At 41.0% G+C, this 20,753-nt stretch overlaps 1 protein-coding gene across 3 annotated transcripts in view; it reads right to left on the reverse strand.

Annotated features, from left to right (window-relative positions):
- The window catches only part of FAT1 (FAT atypical cadherin 1), a 132,899-nt gene extending 130,560 nt beyond the window's left edge, over nt 1-2,339 (reverse strand). For 2 of the 3 annotated variants that reach the window (XR_007133932.1, XM_047771828.1), the window contains exon 1: nt 1,859-2,339. The gene's annotated coding sequence lies outside the window, so the exon portion shown is untranslated. The remainder of the gene's footprint in view (nt 1-1,858) is intronic. The other variant, XM_047771825.1, reaches the window with a different exon arrangement.
- Between the last annotated feature and the right edge of the window lie 18,414 nt (nt 2,340-20,753).

Consider the following 20,753-nt stretch of genomic DNA (forward strand, 5'->3'; position numbering starts at 1 on the left):
CCCCGCCCAGGTAATGAACCTCAACGCCGGCCTTCCCAGGCAGACACCCCCGGCTCCCAGGTCTGCGGGACAAAGGACAGCGGTGCTGCCTCGTGCGCTTTCCCACCCGGTAAGTACAGCCTGCAAACTGTGAACTCAGTCTAATGAGAATCTACAAGTTCCTCGCGGAGAAGAGGAAACCCTGGGTGTCCAGACGTCCCATTCGGGGAACTCCCCCCGCCCCCCAAGCCCAAGAGCGAGGTCCGGGCATCCTGGGGCTGTGAGCCCAGCCTCAGCTCAGGCAAAGCTCCAGACGCCGGCTCAGCGCTGCCAGGAGTGCTCCCGGCCGTTGGGAAACAGCCCTCAGAAGAGGGCGGACATGACCTCAGAAAGTTTGTGGAGCTCAAATATGTTAACACTGTGAGGACAAAGAGATATGATTTCCCTGGAACCGGTGGAGGGGGGCTGCAGGGGGAACCACGAGGGCGAGGGAATCTAGGGTTAAAGAGGGAATTGCCTTAGTTCAAAGTTAATGCAGTCTCCTCTTACACCATCTCAAAGAAGGTGAGTGGAAAAAAAAAAACAAGTGTGGGCAGGTTATGGTTAGGAAGGAAAAATAATGCCTGCAGACTGAGTGTGCTGATTCGTAGCACTATGAGAATGTGGCATATTCCCTGCCAATTATTTAGAATACGCACAAATTCACCCGTGCAACAAACATCATCATCATCCAAACACCCAGCCACAGCCATAACTGCGCAAAGGGCTCCTAGAGTTACAGGTCAATTTCATACATGGAAAACCTGGAAAAAAGGTGACCTGATCGCTAAGCTCAACTCTTTTGTGCCCCTTGCTGAATTCTAACTCCAAGCAGAACACAATCACCCATGAACGCCAACAGTTTGTTTGGGGGGCGGTGGGGGTGGAGAACAGTAAAAGATAGAACAACATTCTGTAAGATAAAATCACAAGATTTTTTAAATGGGACAAAAGAATTCCTGGAGAAAATTACCGTTCATTAATAAATAACAATGATCACTTGGACTAAAACATGTTTGGAAATTCCGATTCACCGGATTCCCTGAGAAACCTAATTGCCTGGAAAAAGTTGCACTTTGTCGCCAAAGGAACAGCCGAGAGCCAGAGATGGAGGTTTCAGAGGCCAGTGCAGCCACGTTTTTACTGATCCTTTAGCCCCAGCAGAACGAAAAGAGATGCCTTTTTGCTACTATCACATTACCTTCATATGAACGAGAAATGTAGTTCAAGCTCCACACTTGTCCTCTCAATAGTTGATCCTTCCTAACCCAGTCCCCAGAGGCTCAAGAAAATTAGGAGGATGGGAGTGGGTTCCCAAAAACAGAAAAAAACTTTCTGCAAAGCACCGCCTTTGCATCCAGTCCACCCAAGCTGGTATTTGTATATTAGACATAAAACCGACCTTAGTGGGTGATAACTGAAGCCCAGGGTATTGTTGACCTGCCTCAAGCCCACGTCCCAGAACCAGCAGGTCCAAGTTCGTGGTGGGCTCAGAACCCCACAGGGAGCGCGCGCTTTGCCGGGTATCCGGACTAGAGGGCGCTGCGCCACTGCAGATCACGCGCACCCGATGCGTCCTCCCTGGGCACCATTTCTATAATAAGTTACATTCGAAATAATGCACAAACAGCATAGCTTTTCCAGTTCTTTTCAACAGTGCTCTGTAAGTATTTTATGAATTCCAAAACCTATGCATACTGATCTTTCATTCCGAGCCAAGCACAACCGGAGCGGAAAGCCTGTAGGATGCATTCGCTTCCCTGTACTAGCCAAACACCACGTAATTTCATTTACGTTTAAACTTAAATACAAAAAGGCTTGCACTAAGAAAGGAACTCACTTGTCCAGCCGAGTCCTCGTTGCTCCGCTTTGAAGTCCGAGCAGCTCTGTAATCCCTAGGCGATTTGGCTGTTTGTTTAAGAAAAAAAAAAAAAAAAAGCCGTGCCAGAAGTACCAACTTTGCTACCCTCGGATCTTCAGCTTGTCCCCAACGAGAGTGCGAAGCGCCCGCGCACCCCAGGTGGCCCCATCTCTAGAGGCTTCCGTCCTGGGTGAAACTTGAGCACCAAAAGGAGGAGAAATGAGAGTGCGCGAGGGCTAGAGAGAGGGCCGAAGAGAAACCAAGTTTGTCAGGACTAGTCCGGGCAGGGAGCCGCTGAGTTTAGGAGTTGCGGCTGGGAGCTGCGGCGGATCACTGCCTCTTTCCCCACTCCCTCCCTCCGGGAGGTGGTGGGGGAGGGGGGGTGACGTCAGCGCCCCGCCTCGCCCCCAGCCCCGCGGCGCGGACCGGATTCTCCAGCCGGGTCCGCCTCCCGGACCGTAGCGGCGGCGAGCTCGGAGGCTGGGCAGGCTCTTCTGCTGCAGCGATGGCTGCGATCCTGGCGGTGAAGCGGCTGCCCCTCTCCACCCTGCCGCGTCTCCCCGGCACAGGAGAGCTCTGGCGTTCCTCGCACTCAGCACCGGAGCGGCCCCGCGCGCGCACCTCTCCGGCTTGCCTTCTCGCTAGCCCGCTCCGGCCGCGTTTCCCACGGCTCGAACTGCAGGTGATGCTCTTTCTCTTCTGCAGCTGAGATTCGTCGCGAAGTGACGCCTCCCCGGTTTTTGCAGGGCGGAAGCGTGAAGAGTCTCTGCAGACTGGCCTGGACGACTTGTACTTTGCAGCCCTCCAACTTCAGGATGTGATCTATTTTAAATACTTCTCGTGTTCAAGCGCTGTTTGTGATCTTTGCGTTGAAAATTACGGAGCCATATTTTAATGTTCAAATCCTTTCTAAAAGCGTCTACGTTTTTAGCCCGTACTCTGAAGAGTACGGGGATCCGTGGGGTGGGAGGAGAAGTGGAGGAGGAGCCAGTTTCTAACGTTTCTTAGGAGTCATCCACAGCGATAGGGGCCAAAAGACAAATCAATGTCTACTCCTCGTAATATAGACTAAGATAAATGTAGATGCTGTTGAAGTTTAATTCGCAAGTAAATGCGTCATTTCTGTGTAAGCATTCAAGAGCCAGGAAAATATCTGCTGTGGAATTTTTTTTTTTTTCCCCAAAGGAGCTGAAGTGTCGAAATAAGATTTCAACACCGTAAAATTCCCAGGGAGCCATTTCTGAGTTGACACTGTCCCCAGAAGGTTGGCATTAAAATTCAAAGATCCCTGGAAAAGGAAAGGGGGCTAGGAACAGGTTCTATTAATACCTTCAAAGCCATTGATCTAGATTTAGTGGTCAGTTTAGCTGGCCGTTGTCTTTGAAAGGTAAAGAGCAAAACCCTTAGGATACAGGAAACAAGGGAAGGAGTTACAGCATTAAGAAAAAAGATTTAAGTGTTGGGAGTATTGCCTGTGCTTATAAGGCCTTGAGGAAGAAGTTATCTAAGAGATCTCTAAATTTGTTTCCTCATCTATGATAAGTAATGACACCTGCTTCACATTGTAGAAATGTATTCGTGTATTTTTTTTCCTTTGAAAATATTTATTGAATGCCATTTATTTGCCAGGGAGATAACAATCACTCACACAGGCCGCACTTTCCCCCAGCATCATCTACAGTGTCTATTAAGCACCTAGGATCAATATTCTTTCTTACCCTCCTTGGTTCTTTGCAGTGTCTCATTCTCCTCATCTATACAATTAGGAAGTTGAAGTTATTACAAATAATTTAAGGTGTATGTTGCTTTGAAAGGGAGAGGAGGGCACCAAGAGGCTAGGAGATGGAGGGTTATGAGTCTTCAGACCTGGGGGCACCCAGAAGGTGCCAAATTCCTGAGGAGGGAGGAAGCAATCAAAGGACAAACTGACTTGAAAGGTCAGACAGTTAGTACAGAGGACTGACCTCCTATGCTTCACTATTTCATCCACACAGGCCACTCCTTTTATGTCAATAGTTGAATTTAGAAATTGACCATGTATTACAAGTTCTTATAAATGATACACATAAGTTGCCCCCAGAAGCTGCCATGTGAGTCAATTTGGTTTGCCATACTCATCTTTCCAGCTATCATTGGTAAATCAAATTATTTCCAATAAAAATATACAAATGAGAACTTATATATAATCATTGATAGCATTAATTGAAATAGCTACCTTTTAAAAATCAAAGTGAGAGGGACAGAAAACTTTGAACAAAGCCTCTAGAGCTACACAGTCTAATCCTAAAGGTAGCCATCAGGCACTAGTGGCTAAGTAAATTAAAATTCAATTCCTTGGTCTCACTGGCTACATTTCAGGTACCCAATATCCACTCTTGGCTGGTGGCTGCTCTTGTGTTCAGGACCAATAAAAGAACATTTTTATCATGACAGAGTTCTGTTACAGACTTTGCTACCGTTTTTGGAAGTCTACATCAAACATTGTCATTTCAATGCATCCAACACTGAATCACTTCCAAAGTTTAAAAAAAAAAAAAAACAGAATCACAAGAATCTAAGAAGGGTTCCCTCTTTTCACAGTTATTTATTAAGTACCAACACTATGCTAAGTGAAATTATAAAAGACTCAAAATTGAATGAGTTAGGTGTGTTTGGTGATTTAAAAATATTAACATGGCTTAAGAGAGCCTTTTTTTCATTGTTTTCAGTTATTGCTAAGGACTAAAACCAGGGGGAAAACCAAGGGGAATCACTCAAGTCAAAGCAAGAAATAATTTTAAGACATTTTTAAGAATAGTCCTCACACTAAATGATTGTGAGTGGGCTGGCTGACTTCTGGCATCCTACCCTTTCTCTCTTCCTTTTCACTACTTTCTCATCCCCTGCACCCTTTCCACCTGCACTTCCTGAAGGTGAGTCACCATTCAGTGCTCTCCACTTCTCCACACTTTGGAATTATTTTATCCTTTGTATTCAAATACTGCTCTTCTTTGGTAACCACTTGTACTCTCCAAGGGTGGCCATTAGAACAGACAACTGGTCAATCTGATAAGAATCAGTAGAGGTTCACTATGGGTAGGGTTATGTTCATCTTCCTGGTCTCTTGCAAGTGCATTATAACAAGCGCTTTCTAAAAGCTAAAGCTTAAAATTTTATTCTAATGGTGAAATTTCAGATGCCAAAGCCAATCAAGAAAATATTTGGAGGCATTACACTGGATGGCTAACTATTAAGAAAAAAAGGATAAAGTATTCCCTCATTTGAGGCATAAATACATAGTAGAAAAGGCTGGCAGTGAACTTTCTGCCCCCACAAATGTAAGAGTATCACCCCCATGGAGTGTGGGAACAGACCGCGCTGGATAAGCATCAGGCTTATGATGCTTTCTGAGCTCAGTGATTGAAGGATTCTAAGTCTACCTTTTGAACAGGAAGCAATGAATCATGCAGAAACTGTTAAAATACTTTCTCAATAGAGGTAGTAAAATGAACATTAGACTCAAGGTCAGTAAATCTCATTTGAATCTTTGCCACGTAAAATCGAATGTATTTGGTTATTACTGGATTTGGGGAGTCTCATTTTCCTTTATGAAGGTGCATTTCTAAAATGATCTAAGAAACAAAGAAACAAAAAACTTCTTCACCTGTTCTGAGAGATATCAATAAAGATGAAGATTCCTACTACAGTATCATTATTCTCCTCAGATTTATCCACAATCTCTCACCCTACCACTCCCTCTCAACTATGAGGCTTTGTAGAATAGTAACAAGTAACATTGATTTAATGACAGTTATACTTATTTATATGCATCATCTTATGTAATTCTTACATAATGTGTAGAGTATTAGCAATTAATATCCTACTTCCATGTTCTGGATGAAATTGTGAGGTTGAAGTAGATTGGAAAACTTTTGAACTGAAACTCAAGGCTGACTGTCTTCACAGCCAATATGCTTGTCAATATGATACAACAGCTCCTTGCACCTTATACCTCATTTGCACCCTTTATGAACCAAGGCCTTTGTTGTGGTTTAAGAAGCAACCTAAGAGAACAAAAACACTATCAAACGATGGCTGGAGAAAAATGCTTCTTTCTAGCAGCTACACTAAATATCGATTTAAGAATGTTTAGAAGTGGGTCCTTTAATCACAGCGTGAGGGCACAACTGATGGGTGTTTAGGAATAGATATGTAATACATCCATTATTTGCTTGACTTGCCTATTTTCCTAGGTAGATATACATACTCTTAAACACATTTCTTTTCAATTTGAAATCGTTGTCTGGCTTTAACTTGTTTTTAGTTGCAACAGCAGAAAAATACTCACCAATGATTCTCGATGAATTCTGACAAGAACGATCTCGTAGGATTTCATGATCAGCATTTCAATGTATACTCTGTGTTTCCTTTTCCTGGTCTGGAAACACTAGGGTTTTTTTCTCTCTCCAGTTCTCCTTTGTCTCTTTAATTTATGCTTTTCCCTATGACAAGATGGGAAATCCCCTCATTCCCCTCTTTTTTTTTTTTTAATACTATTAACATAGTGGAGTGGGGGGGGTCAGTGGATAGAAAATTACTAGGAGATCAGCAGTTGGAAGGGCTTCTGGCTAAACCCGTCTGACAGGATTCTTACTGAAGGCAGGCCAGGGTGATCAGATACTACCAGGGTGTTAGAAAAAAGGAAATGTGTCAGATATCTAGGGTGAGGGATTCCCAACTTAACAAGATTCTCGCTACTACTGGGCAGTGCAGGCCTGACAAAGTTGGACATCAAGGTCAAGGTCAAGGGGCTTAGAGGTGCCTTCTCTAGTATGGCCGAGGAGAAAGTGCTTGTCAGTAGCAGGCTCCTTCTTTTCTTCCTCCTCGCCTGTCCTTTTGTTTTGTTTGTTTGTTTTTTCCTGAGAAAGCAAAGCAAAGAAGAGGAGTAATTGTTGTTAATCAAGCATCTGAGACCCTCTGAATCTCAGCTATAATATTTGCAGGTTAACATCCTTAGTCTGGTCCTTGGTTTCTGAGAAAGCCAAATTTTTTAAGGAGGTGGAGGTAACACATAGATGGGTGAAGGTGGAGTACGGTGGGAGAAAGGAGTTACAAGTCAGAGGATTTAGATGAGGTGAGAATTCTACCTCTAATGTTTACTGGCTGTGAGAGTTTGACAGGTTCTTAAACAGCAGTGTGACTGGCTGAACTGTAAGATGGACCCAATGATCCTGGACTCCTGACATTCAGGATCCTGATCTCCTCCCATATCTTACCAAGCAGGGTCTGTTTAAAAGTAGAATAAGCCAGAAGGGATGGTATGTCACCTCTGAGATTAGGTAATAAAAGACGTAATAAAACACAATGGTTCCTCCCACCCACCCCCCGCCCTGGTCTCTCTGTCTCTGTCTTTCTTTTATTCACTCTGGGGCAAGTCAAAGGCCACAGGAAAAATGAACCAAAAGCTTCCTCCAGTAGCCCCAGTGAAACCTTCAGCAGGCTGACTGCATCCCCAACAGATACCTCATTGCAGAGAGGGACCCTGGGTCGGGTCACCCAGCTAATCTGCCCCCCAGTTACAGACCCTCAGAAACTGTGTGAGAAAATAAATGTCATTTTTAAGCTGCTAAATTTTAGGAGAATTTGTTACTCACCTTAAGATCAGGACACTTTGAAGTAATGCCTTTCTACCAATAACATAGTGAGGATTCAGTAAAACCATGGATCAGAAAGCACTTGGTAAAACTAAAAGTACTATGTGAATTTAGAACCATCTGACTAGAGTGGAAGGAAGTGTCCAGAAAAGCACTATCCAGAATAACTTTATATAAAGATGAAGTATGCTGTCTATGCTGTCCCATTGAGCCCTTGACATGCAGCTAGTGTAAAATGAGGAAGTGAATATTTTATTTTAATTAATTTAAATTTAAATAGTCATAGGTGGGAGTTCCCATCATGGCTGCATGGTTAACAAATCTGACTAGGAACCATGAGCTTTTGGGTTCGATCCCTGGCCTTGTTCAGTGAGTTAAGGATCTGGCAATTCTGTGAGCTGTGGTGTAGGTTCCAGACATCACTCGGATCTGGCGTTGCTATGGCTGTGGTGTAGCCTGGCAGCTACAGCTCTGATTAGACCCCAAGCCTGGGAACCTCCATATGCCATGGAAGCGGCCCTAGAAAAGGCAAAAAGATAAATAAATAAATAAATAAATAAATAAATAAATAAATAAATAAATAGTCATAGATGGCTAATGGTACCATTTTGGACAGAAAGGTGTCAAGGTTTCTAAACCCACAAATGACTATTCCAAAACAGAGTCAAAAAGAACACAGTACATAAAAATCAAGATCATGTTTTCTTCTCCAGCGTGTGAAAGTTTGTGACTTTCCTAAAGGAAGAATTGTGTTCTCCATGAGGTCTGGAGATTATGGATTGTGTTTAACATTATTTCCTTCCTTGAGAAAAAAAGGGCAATACATTTTGTGAAACTGGGTTTTCTGAGTCCTTGGATAGATTTACTTTTGTATGTATGTGTGTAATTTATTAGACATGAAATTAAGGATTCAACTGTTTCACACAGTTTGGCTAATGTGCATGGTTGAATGAAGAGGCATGCACTGAACCAACTGTGCCCGCAGTTACCCAGACTACACAGACACTGCTGATTCATCCATCAGGCAGGTGAGAGTTAATAACCTGGGTGTTTCTTGGCACCATTTTATTAAGTGATGTCATTTGGTAAATATGTAACCACGAATACAAAATAACTACTCTAAGTTACTTGCAATGATAGTTAAACTCGACTAAATATAGACTTCAGTGTATATAAAACTATATCAGTTAAGGTTGTAGGATGTAATGTATATTAAGCTGTTAGTAGAGTAAGGATGTTGATCTGGATTTTCTTATTCTTTCTAAATGATTTGTGTTGAATTGTGCTCTCAGTATAGCTGATTGTCACTTAAATGTTGGCAGTATCCCTAACACAAATTCCTTTGTCATGTCAGATTATACCTTTCATCCCCAAGCTTGCAGTCACATTGTTGTAAGGTAACTAGCGCTTCTCCAGACACTGATCAAGACAGAATGAAGGGGAACTGGTTATTCCCCATTCATGGAAAAAAGTAAAATTGGATCTTTATCTCATACTATACACAAAAATTTTAACTTGATGCATCAATGTTGTAAAGCTATAAGGCCAATAGTTAAAATATATAAAAGAAAATATTAAAATAATTTATTTGGAGCTATAGAAGGACTTACCACATAAAACAAAATGTGCTAACCACAAAAGAAAAGATTGATGAAATTTGTTACATAAAAATTAAGAACCTCTGTTTATCAAAAGATGCCTTTTGGATTTCCTGTTGTGGCTCACAAGCTTAAGGATCCTTCTAGTATCCTAGAGGATGTGGGTTCGATCCCTGGGCTCTCTCAGAGGGTTAAGAATCCAGTGCTGCCGCAAGCTGTGGTGTCGGTCACAGAAGCAGCTCAGATCTGGTGTTGCTGTGGCTATGGTGTAGGCCAGCAGCTACAGCTCCGATTCCACCCCTAGCCTGGGAACTTCCATATGCCACAGGAACTTATGATAAAAAAAAAAAAAAAAAGATGCTTTTTTAAAAACTGAAAATGTAAGCCACAGATTGATAGAATATTCATTCAACAATTATAATTGACAAAAAATAAATATCTTCAATATTAAAAAGTTCTACAAACCAGTAGGAAAAACAACAATAGAAAAATGGAAAAAAGGAAACCATGAGCCTGTATTTCAGGAAGAGGAAGTATTAATGGTGATTATTTTTGTAACAAGTTAAATTGCCTTCCCCAAATATATGTCCATGTCCTAATTCTTAAAACCTCTGACTGTGACCCTCTTTGGAAAAAAAAAAGTCTTTGCAGATGTAATTAGGAATCTCAAAATAAGATCATCCTGGATTATTCAGGTAGGCCCTAAATCCAATGACAAGTGTCCCTGTGAGAGTCAGTCAGGTGAGAGACACGCAGAACTAAAAGCCATATGAAGGCAAAAGCAGAGACTGGATTTATGCAGCCACAAGCTAAGGACTGCCTGGTGCCACTAGAAACTGGAAAATGCAAGGAAGGATTTTTCCCGAGAGCTTTCAGAAGGAGCACAGCTCTGCCACTACCTTGATTTTGGATTTCTATCTTCCAGAACTGTAAGAGAAAATCTTTTTGTTGTTTCAAGCCACCCAGTATGTGGTAATTTGTTGCAGCAGCCCTAAGAACCCAATACAGTGCATAAGAAGAGATAGTTTCATTAATTATTATAGAAACAAAAGTTAAAACGTCAGTGCAATACACTATCCACTAACTATACTGGCAAAATTAAGTTGCTTGATGGTGACCATATGGCTCAATAAGAACTCTTCTTCCTTACTGGCAGGCTTGTACATTGGTGCAACTACTTTGGAAAATAATTGGGTATTACCTTGTGAAGATGAATCTGCGTGTATCTGATAATCCAGCAATTCTAGCACTGGGTTTAATGCAGCCAAGAGGGAGTCAGAAACACATACACAGGGGATAGCTATAAGAAAATTCATAGTCACTTTGTTCATAATAACAGATAACTGAAAAATCCACAAATGTCCATCAACAGGCGAATGAATAAATCAATTGCAGCATTTTCACACTGTAAATTTATGCAGGGAAAATAAATGTACCATTGTTACATGTAACAATATGAATGATTTTTAGAAATATAATATGGAATAAGAAATAGCAATTGCAGAAAGTTTGCTCATGGTCCAGCAAAACTGTACACTATGTTGCTTAGGGAAATAAACAGAAGACATAGTGTATTCATTTTTAAAAAGAGCTAGTGGTTACTCAAGGAGAGGAGGCAGGTGACAGGATAGAGATTTATTGATTTATTTGGTTAGTTAGTTTTCGTTTTTAGGGCTGCAGGTGCAGCATATGGAAGTTCCCAGGCTAGTGGTCAAATTGGAGCGACAGCTGCCAGCCTACACCATAGCCATAGCAATGCCAGATCCGAGGCACATCTGAGACCTATGCCTCAGCTTGTGGCAGCCCCAGATCCCTAATCCACTGAGCGGGACCAGGGATCGAACCCACATCCTCATGGATACTAGTCGGGTTATTTCTCCTGAGCCACAGCAGGAACTCCCGGGTTAGGGATTTAGATTTAGGTACAGCGATATTCTGGTCTTGAGTAATTCTAGTTGATCATTTTGTGCTTATTAATTTTAAAAATATTACAGATTTTTTAAAATAGTAATATATTAAAAGTCCATAATAGCAAAACAACACATAAAAAAATAAAAGAAGAACACTATAATAATTAGGGCCACCCAGAGATCATCCATATCTAAAGTCTGTCCATGTATCTGTTGAATATCATCTTGATGGGTATTTGAAGAGATGGAGGGTAGCAAGAATGGATATAACATCACATATAGAAATGGAAGGAAATATAATAGCCCTTGGTGTATATGTTGAAGTGAAAATAGCTGTTATGTAGCTCGAAGAAAAATGGGGCATTGGTCAGAGCAGAGGAGATAAGATTGCTGCAGTGAAAATCTGATCCATCACCAAAAGCTTTCCCAGACAGGATTTTAAATTTCAGGATTTAAAATTCTGAGAGTCATGCTTTCAGTAAAGATGAATTCGTGGGATGAAGAGGGCAAGGCTGCCAGGTGCTCTTAGAGGAAAAAAAAAAAAAAAATAGAACTTTCAGAATGTCCGGCTAGGATACCTCCTTGGGCCATGTGGCTAGTGTACAGATGGATGTAACCTTGTAACCTGAGCTCGTGTCAGCTATTTTAAATGAGCGTGTGTGAAGGTGGACAGAGTTCAATCTTGTACATATATGCTTAGGTCTTCCTTGCAAAACCCCAGGGCCTAACAAGATTTGCACGTTCTCTCATTGACTGTGGGGAATTATCCTATTTGAAGTGTGCCATCTGTTTCCAGTTGGGACCCTAACTGATACAAGCAGGCCTATTAATTATCTCTCTCAAACCAGCTGCTGGCAATCCTAGGCGTGGTTTCCTGGCAGCTACTTCCCTACACTGTTTGCCTATAGTCCTTGTGAACAAAGGTGTCAGTATAGAGCAGTGATTCTCAAAGTGTCCTCTCAGACTGGCAGCACCAGCATTACCTGGGAACTTGTTAAAAATGCTGAAGCCGACCTGCCCGAGGCCTGCTGAATCCGAAACTCTGGAGGTGGGCAGAGTAACCTGCTTTAAGAAGCCCTTCAGGTGGTTCTGATGTGTGTGAAATCATGAGAACCAGTAGCACAAGGAACACACAGTGGATAGTGCAGCATCCGGAAGATACTATTTTATGTTTAAAATAAATATTGTAGCTCCTTAAGGTGTACAACGTGATGCCTTGATACACCCTAGGGAGTAAAATGACTACTACAGTCAGGCTAATTAACATATCCATGTCTTCACATAGTAATTACCTTTCTTTGCATGTTTGGTGACAGCACCTCCTAGAATCTAGGATCTTAGCAAATTTCCAGTATATAAAACAGTATTATTAACTGTAAACACCATGCCGTACATAAATTCATTAGAATTTATTCATCCGTTGCATCTGAATCTTTGACCTTTATCTTCTTAGACCAATATCTTCCCATTTCCCCCACTTCACTATCCCTGATAACCATCATTCTATACTCTCCTTCCATCATTTCATCTTTTCTAGATCCCACATGTAAGTGAGATCATGCAGTGTTTTTCATTCTGGGCCTGGCTTATTTTGTTGAGGATAATGTCCTCCAGGTTCATCCATTTGTTGTAAATGCCAGCATATCCTTTTTGAAGACTGAATAATATTCCATTATTTGTGCCACAATTTCTTTATCCACATAGTTTGTTTTCTATTTCTTGGCTATTGTGAATAATGCTATAACGAACATGAATAAGGTACTAGATTCATTTCCTTTGAATATATTTCCAGAAAAAGAATTGCTAGATCATATGATTGTTCTATTTTTAATTTTTTGAGGCACCTCCATACTGTTTTTCATAATGACTACACCAATTTGCTTTCCCACAACAGTGTACAAGGATTCCCTATTCTACACATCCTTACCAACAGTTTTATCTTTTGTCTTTTTGATAATAGCCCTCCTAACAAGCATGAGGTGATATCTCATTGTGGTTTTGATTTGCATTTCCCTGATGATTAGTGGTGCTGAGCATTTTTTTCATGCATCTGTTGGCCATCTGTATGTCTTATTTGGAGAAAATTTAAGTTTTCCATCAATTTTTTTCAATGAATTACTTTTTTTTTTTTTTTACTGAGTTATAATTCCTTAAATGTTTGGCATATTAACTCCTTATCAGATATATGGCTTGCAAATATTTTCTCCCATTCTGTACATTGCCTTTTGTTTTGTTGATTGTTTCTTCTGATGGGCAGAAGCCTTTTCGCTTGATATATAGTCCTTGTTTATTTTTGCTTTTGTTGCCTGTGCTTTTGGTGTCATAGCCAAAAAATCATTTCCAAGACCAATGTCCAGGAGCTTTTCCCTATGTTTTCTTCTAGGAGTTTTACAAACTGTTTTTGTAAGACTTACATGTAAAACTTTATTTTGGGTTGACTTTTGTGTATAGTGTAAGGTAAGGGTCCAAATTCATTCTTTTGTATGTAGATAGCATGTTTTCCCAGCACCATTTATTCAAAAGACTCTCTTTTGTCTATTGTTTATTCCTGGCGCCCTTGTCAAAAAAACAGTTGTTCTTACGTGCTTGGGTTTATTTCTGGGCTCTCTGTTCTATTCCATTGGCCTACGTGTCTGTTTTTGTGGTTGTGCCATCCTGTTTTGATTACTGTAGCTTTGTAATATAACACAGCCAGAAGGAAGGAAGGGATTACTAGAACCCAAGAAGAAAGAGTCAGGTTTGGCCACCTTGAGAAAGCAGTGACCCCACTGAAGGACACAGCCAATCCAGGGTAACTGTGCAGGGAAGGAACCAGGGAAATAAATACCCAGACTTCTGTAGCCTCCCCTCTATCTCCCACCTGAGTGCCCCTGTGGAAGCCAGAGAGAAAGAGAGGCCTTGATGCCATCCCTGCAACTTAATCTCCCAGGCACAGTGCAGAATGCCAAAGGGTAGAGATGCAGTGAAAGGCGTTAGATGCCTTCCAACCCATGTCTTTTATTTAGCATCCCTAACTTCAAATGCCAGTTGAGGGGGAGGTAAAGGTACTAGAGACGAGTAACACACATTTTGAGTTTCTGTTCCGTATCGTGAAATCATGTTAAAAAATAGCACAGAGTCTGGGTGACTGAGATTTATAATTCTCCCACACTCTGGAGGTGGAAGAAGTTTGGAGGAAGTTTAAAGAATACGGGGAAAATTTTTCCTCTAGATGAATTCACCGTGGGGCGAATCCCAGGGGATCATTGTACCATGATGCTAAGTGACTCCAGGCTACTTCAACAATGTCCTGAATAGATCACTTTATTGGAGATTAATGAACTGAGCAATTCTATTGAAGAGATTTGTGTTAATTGGATCATCATCTAATTCTACAGCCCATACCCTTTCTAAATTTGGTAGTGAGAGAAAAAACAAACAAACCGGAGTTCCCATTGTGGTTCAGCGAGTCCAGAACCCAACTGCTATCCATGAGGATGTGGGTTCAGTCCCTGGCCTTGCTCAATGGGTTAAGGATCCAGTGTTGCCTCAACCTGTGGCACAGGTCACAGATGCAGCTCAGACCCAACATTGCTGTGGTGTCAGCCGGTAGCTGTAACCCCAACTTGACCCCTAGTCTGGGAACTTCCATATGCCAGTGGGTGAGGCCTTAAAAAGAAAAAACAAAAGCAAACAGTTTCGGCATGTGATAATTACTCTAGTCATAATAACAGGGCAAAGGTAGACCAGGGTCTCGTAGCTTGAATTCAAGAAAGAACTTAGTAGCTTATGGGGAGACAGGTTTTACTAAATTAATTTTGTGGGTTGCTTATTACCAAACCTAATACTGTTACCTTGATGAGAGAAATGCTACTTATCTTCCAGCAGTAATTGCCATGTGAGGAGGTTCTTCAGGGGATCTCAGCTATTCCCACTACCTTTGATGGTTTGCTGAGACATGATGAGCCAACATTGTTAGTGGATGACATCACAGTGTTGGGGAGAATGTTATAAGAGCTCAAGGAACAATGCTCTGAATTCCCATACATCTCAGTTAAGGACTAAAAATGATCCTATGGTTTTGACATGACCTCATCAGTTATTCAGAGCATTATATTCCAGGATTGCTACCACTACCACCTGGTCAGCTCCCAGGATGAAGACCTTTGTAAGGTGTAGTATGTCTACCGCACAGGACATAGCACCTAAGCAGAGAACCTAGCAAAGACTCATTGCTTGGGAGTTCCCTTCGTGGCTCAGCATTTAGCGAATCAGACTAGGATCCATGAGAATGTGGGTTTGATCCCTGGCCTCTCTAAAGATCCAGTGTTGCCATGAGCTGTGGTGTAGGTCGCAGATGTGGCTTGGATCCTGTATTGCTATTGCTGTGGCTGTGGTGTAAGCTGGCAGCTGTCGCTCGGATTTAACTCCCAGCCTGGGAACTTCCATATGCCGCAAGTGGGGCCCTAAAAAATGAAAACAAAACAAAACAAAAAAACCTCATTGCATAATCTTTAGTTTGATAAAAAAGGACTATTTCTTCACTTTTAACATTTTTGATTGATTGTTTTCGAGGGGAACCCCCTTTATCATGTCTCTTAATGACTCTGTGAAGTGAAGTATGTCTTGATTAAATAGTCAGCCACAAAATATGTTTACCTGTGCTTAAGTTGGCACTGACCCCCGATATCATATTTACTTGGGTATAAAATGAAAGGTTTTGGAAATGAGTTGGGTAGTTAGACTACAGAAGCCTAAATAACTGGCTTACTTCTGTTTGTTTTTTGTCTTTTCTAGTTGAACTTGTATGTTTGTCATCTCTGGTCTGTTTGTACTCACTGTAAAAAGGCAACAACAAGATAAGGCTCTGAATTTTGTCTGAAATACTGGATAGATAGATATAGACCCATTTCCCTAGAAAGGTTTTAGTTCTGAGATGTCCTATTGAAGTAGAAATGTATACAATTTGCCTTTAGACTGTGAATATGTATTTTGCACAGGTTTAGCAATGGGAATAAGTGCTGGATTCCCTTTAAGTCCAGATACTTCTTGTTGAATAGTTACTTATGTATAGTGGTTTTAATTTAGTGCATGTTTTAAATATAGTGATTGCTAAGAGGGCTAATTTTTTGGCAGATTTTAGTTTACCAATTCAAGTCAACTCATTTCTGAAAATCTTCAAGGTGCACTACGTTCTTTCTTTGCTAAGTTTAATATTCTGAAATGGATAGAAAGTTAGCTTTTGAATTCCACTAAAGGCAACTTCTAATTGGTAATGCATTTTATTTTAGACATTGATCCTGCAAAGCTTAAGTAGTTTCCCAGCTAGCTTTGAGGAGGTTTCAGAGAAGAGCAGGGGTCTTATTAAAATACTGCTAGTGGTTAGACCACTGAGTATCACCTTTACTTTGCTGTCCCACACAGGCTGCATACGTGATGCAGTTACTCTGATACTGATGCTTTTTGAGAAGGAGCACAGCAGGCATGCCATCCAAGAGACTGGCCACAAATACTTGCTGTTTTCATGAAGCATTTTTTTATAACTAATTGTGACCATTATCTTGGCACACTGCACTAATTCATTTTTGGATGCGATTGCATAGCCGCATGCAGAGCGTTAACTTGAAATACCCACTTTTAAAAGTGGTGAATGTTTTTATGCAGTCTATGAAACTACCTACCAGTTAATTTTATTTTAGGCTCAGATCTGCTCCTCACTTGGCTAAGTTTAGATTGCATTTTGCATGTGCAAAAGACTTTTTCAAGGCATCTACCCAGTATTCGTGTATAGGAAGTTTATGGAAAGATACCTTTGCTGAAGTATACAAGTGAAAAACTCTTCAGGTTTGCAGTCCCACAGACCTAGGTTAGGCTGCTACTTGTGATGTGGGACAAGTTAGTTAAGAGCTCAGAGCCTGAGTTTTCTTATCTAAAAATGTACATGATAATATTTCCCCAATAGGTTATTGAAATGACATGTATCAGTCTGAGGCATAGTAATCCTCAAATCTAGGTTTTGACTTTCTCCCTTTTAAAATATATTTGTTATGTTAACTGTTGTAAAACATATTCAAATTCTATTTATTTGAGCAATAATCTAAAAATCTCTTTTATACATTTAAAAGGCACTGATTAGAAAATTGTTACACAGGAAATTTCATCTCCTAGCATAATACAACTTTTCAAGCTTAACTCTAATAAGCTTTCTTCCAAAGATTTGGGTCTTTAAACTATCTTAGTGCTGTTATCAGTGTTTCAGATAGGGCCATTTGGATGTAAATTAGCCAGAAAATGAACTCAGGTAGAAGTATTTATTTAGAGACCAAAGTTGTAGTTCTCTGATCCAAAGAACTTCCTCACAAAATGGGATCACACAAAGGTCAGTAGTAATAAAACAGAAGCATAAATCAAAGTAGAATCTTCCTATAAATCAACAGCAATATACTCAGTTATCACATCAGTCAGGATTATTTATAAATATGTTAACAAACAGTGTAACATCTCTTGGTTTCTCTTCATGTCCTGTAGTTTATACAAGTTGCAGTACTTTATGATGTAACTGAAATGTCAAAGAATTCCATGGTTTAATAAGTCTCCAGTTACCTGCCTTAAGGAACAAGTGTGGCTTCCCATTACTTATCCTAGGATGTGAATTACTCTTAAGCTTTTATTCTTCTATGCTGATGGATCTCAAATTTTACCAGGCGTCAGTCAGAACCACTAAGAGCTTGTTGAAACCCAGATTGCTGGACTCCACCGTCAGAGTGTCAGATGCAGTAGATCTGGGTTGAGGCCTGAGAATTTGCATGTCTAACAAATTCCCAGGTGATGAGATGCTGCTCTGGCTCTGGCTGGAAGGGCAGGAATGGAAATGCATGGTGCTCAGAGACAGTACAGAAATCCTCTGCTGTTTTTCTCTTTTTTCTCTCTACTCTCTCATGCTCTAGTCTTAGAGTAGAGCTGTAGCCAAATGGTCCCACTGAGGTTTTGTAAGGCTTTGAGATTTGGGGGTTGTTTGTTATTTCAGCAAAAAGTGACAAATGCATATTAGTTCACTGCAATATTATTTAAATGTGACATTTGAAAATGACCTAGATATTAATTAAAGAGAATGAACAAATAAATTGTGGCATTTTCAGAGAGTAGAATAAAATGTAGCCATTAAATGGAGTGAACAAGCACCATCTATGTCATATATAAATCTTAAAAACAATGATGAGGGTAAAAATACTCACTGCAGATGACTACATGTAATAAAATGCAATTTTACATAAATTTTAGAAAATGCCCAAACTCTTCTATTTATGTATGGATATAAATGTAATGAAATTATTAAAATATGAATGAAATAATAAATCTTAAATTCAGAAAAGTGGTTACATTTCAGAGGGGAGTGAAAAGAATGAGATTGGAGAGGCTTGAAAATCTGTTTCTGAGAAGTTTGTTTCTTGACAGAATGAGGAGTAGATGGCAAGATTGGAGGACAAAGCTGGACACTGGGGAGATGGATGTACTAGTCTGTATACTTCCCTTTATGGTTGGCGTGGTTCACTACACCATAACACTGATCTTTTAAAGGAGAGAGCTTCCAGGAGTTCCTGTCATGGCTCAGTGTTTACAAACCCGACTAGTATCCACGAGGGTGTGAGTTCAATCCCTGGCCTCACACAGTGGGTTAAAGGAGCCAGCGTTGCCACGAACTGTGGTGTATGTAGGTCACAGATGCGGCTCAGATCTGACATGGCTATGACTGTGGTGTTGGCTGGCAGCTGTAGCTGCTATTCCACGCATAGCCTGGGAACTTCCATAGGTCTCGGGTGCAGCTGTAAATGGAAAAAAAAAAAAATATATATATATATTTATTTATTTGTGGATTGGGCTTATATATATATATATATATTTTGTCTTTTTGTCTTTTTGTCTTTTTCTTGGGCCGCTCCTGTGGCACATGGAGGTTCCCAGGCTAGGGGTCTATTCGGAACTGTAGCCTCCTGCCTACGCTGCAGCCATAGCAACGCAGGATCCAAGCCGTGCCTGCAACCTATACCACAGCTCATGGCGACGCCAGATCCTTAACCCACTGAGCAAGGCCAGGGATCGAACCCGCAACCTCATGGTTCCTAGTTGGATTCGTTAACAACTGAGCCATGACGGGAACTCCGGATTGGGCTTATATGTTAAATATATTCACAGATATCAAACTCTGTAGTATCAATAAGCCTGCCTACCAGGTATTTCTTTTTTCTTTTTGTCTTTTTTTTTTGCTATTTCTTGGGCCGCTCCTGCGGCATATGGAGGTTCCCAGGCTAGGGGTCGAACTGGAGCTGTAGCCACCGGCCTATGCCAGAGCCACAGCAACGCGGGATCCGAGCCGAGTCTGCAACCTGCACCACAGCTCACGGCAACGCCGGATCGTTAACCCACTGAGCAAGGGCAGGAATCAAACCCGCGACCTCATGGTTCCTAGTCGGATTCGTTAACCACTGCGCCACGACGGGAACTCCTTTTTTTTTTCCTTTTTCTTAATGCTGCTTTTCTTAACTTACTTGATTGAAAAATTTGATTTGATTTGAATTCTATAGAAATGCTTGGATAGACTTTGAGAGGTTACACATAAAGCCCAATTTCCAGTCTTTTCTTGTTATTGTTTACTGGAGATAAGAAAAAGGAATAGATAATTAGAGTGGATGTGATTGTTTCAAAACTTTACTCCCTTCCTTTTTCTTTAGGAGGAAGGCAAAAATATATTGTTTTATTTATTTATTTTCTTTTTTGTAAACCTTGCTGCATGAGGAGTTCCTGGGCCAGGGATCAGATTTCAGCCATAGCTGTGACCTAAGCTGCTGCTGCGGCAATGAAGGATCCTTAACTACTGTGCTGGGCCGGGGATTGAACTCTCATAGCAGTGCTCCCAAGATACCACCAATCCCGTTACACCACAGCAGGAACTCCAAAAATGTAGTGTTTTTAAAACTCTTTTGCACATCATATTATTCTGGAGCTCTTTTGAAAAACACAATTTTCCACACCCCACCTCACATCCTAGTAAATTCGAATTTTCCAATTACGAGGCAGAGAATCTATTTATTTTTTCATTCATTCATTCATTTAAAAGCTTTCTACAATGATGGTTATTTTCTTGGAACCACAATGCCCCAAATTTCCACCAGCTGACAGTTTTTCTTCTGGATTTACCCCTCACTGCTACATAGTGTCCATTTTATCTACCTTATAGAGCAGTAAGCAAGTGCTAAAAACCAACAAAACCAATAAATAAAGACATTGTATATAAATTGATTTACACAAGTGTTATACAATTATGTGGGTCTGTTAAAAGGAGAGCAATCTGGGTCATATTGTGGCTCAGTGGATTAAGAACCCGACTAGTATCCATGAGGATGCAGGTTCAACCCCTGGCCTCGCTCAGTGGTTCAACATTGCCTCAAGCTGTGGTGTAGGTTGAAGATGCAACTCGGATTTGGTGTTCCTGTGGCTATGGTGTAGGGCACCAGGGGCAGCTCCCATTTGCCCCCTAGCCTGGAACTTCCATATGCCATGGCTGTGGCCTTAAAAAAAAGATGGAAGGGGAGGGCAACCCAATTATAGAACTGAAAGTAAATAAATAAATACAAATGCAGAAGGAATGATAGAAATTGAGAAGGTTTGTTTTGCAAATTTTAATAAAATAGCGGGTATAGGCAGTGAAAAACAAAGGCTGTTAAAACTATTAGAGGAGTTCCCATCATGGCTCAGT

Source organism: Phacochoerus africanus, chromosome 3 (assembly GCF_016906955.1).
Source record: "Phacochoerus africanus isolate WHEZ1 chromosome 3, ROS_Pafr_v1, whole genome shotgun sequence".
NCBI classification, from domain to species: Eukaryota; Metazoa; Chordata; class Mammalia; order Artiodactyla; family Suidae; genus Phacochoerus; species Phacochoerus africanus.